Here is a 1,000-nt window from a genome sequence, read left to right as displayed (position 1 = left end):
CATGTCTCCATCTATGACTCTGCCACTTGCTAGCCTTGTCTCCATCTATGACCCTGCCACTTGCTAGCCATGTCTCCATCTATGACTTTGCCACTTGTTAGCCATGTCTTCACCTCTGTGGAGATGCTTATAATACAGGTGTAGTGTCCCCTTTCTCAAAATGCTGGGGACCAGACAGTCAGATGTTTTCTGAATTTGGAGTATTTGTACCCATAAAATCTTGGGAACAAGACCCAAATCTAAACATGAAATCCACTATGTCTCCCAAGCACCTTCTCTGGAGCCTGACAGCAGTTAGAATGTGCTGAGCATGCTACCTGTGTTGTCCATGAGACCAGCTGTGGGGCCATTTTACCTTTGAGTTCCTGTCGGCATCAAACATTTTTTTTTTTGAGCATTTCAGTTTTTGGATTTTTTTCTGATTAGGGGTGGTCAACATTAGGTACATGAAGATTTGAGGTGGTCAGGCATGTCCAGTATTTAGTGTAATCTAAACACATAAAGGGGTCCATACTTGCTGAGGATGGCAGGGCATGCATTCCTTTGGAGAGTATTTCCAAATAAGCTGAAGGAATTTTAAGAATGGAATGCTTTTATCTTTAGGCATGAGGGAGTAAAAAGAGAAGGTGGGTGTGTATGTATATGTATGTATGTATATACACACATTCACGCACACGCGTGACACACAGACTTCTGGAAGTGCCCGTGACCGTGGGAAGTCACATTCGAGCAGTTTGGTGAGGTTAAGAAGGAAGCCATGAAGGAAAGCTATGGTTTCGCTTGTTGAAGGGAAATCATTTCAGATCGCTTATGAGCAGCCGTCCAGGAGGGCGGATGCAGAAAATGCATCTGAACGTACTTCGAGAGCCACTTGAGCTAGAGCCTGGGAAGTGCGGCTGTAGCCGGAGCGGACATTGTACAGAGCTACATTCAAAAAGAGAGGATTCCCCAAGGGAGACTTTCTCTCTCCCTCCCTCCCTCCCTCCCTCCCTCCCTCCCT

At 45.9% G+C, this 1,000-nt stretch overlaps 1 protein-coding gene across 8 annotated transcripts in view; it reads right to left on the bottom strand.

Annotated features, from left to right (window-relative positions):
- Fry (FRY microtubule binding protein) overlaps nt 1-1,000 on the bottom strand; it is a 382,290-nt gene that overhangs the window by 147,570 nt on the left and 233,720 nt on the right. The gene's annotated exons all lie outside the window — the stretch shown is intronic.

This window comes from Microtus ochrogaster, chromosome 2 (genome assembly GCF_000317375.1).
Source record: "Microtus ochrogaster isolate Prairie Vole_2 chromosome 2, MicOch1.0, whole genome shotgun sequence".
NCBI classification, from domain to species: Eukaryota; Metazoa; Chordata; class Mammalia; order Rodentia; family Cricetidae; genus Microtus; species Microtus ochrogaster.
Note: the sequence above shows the minus strand (reverse complement) of the source record. Positions and strands in the feature narration are given on the sequence as shown.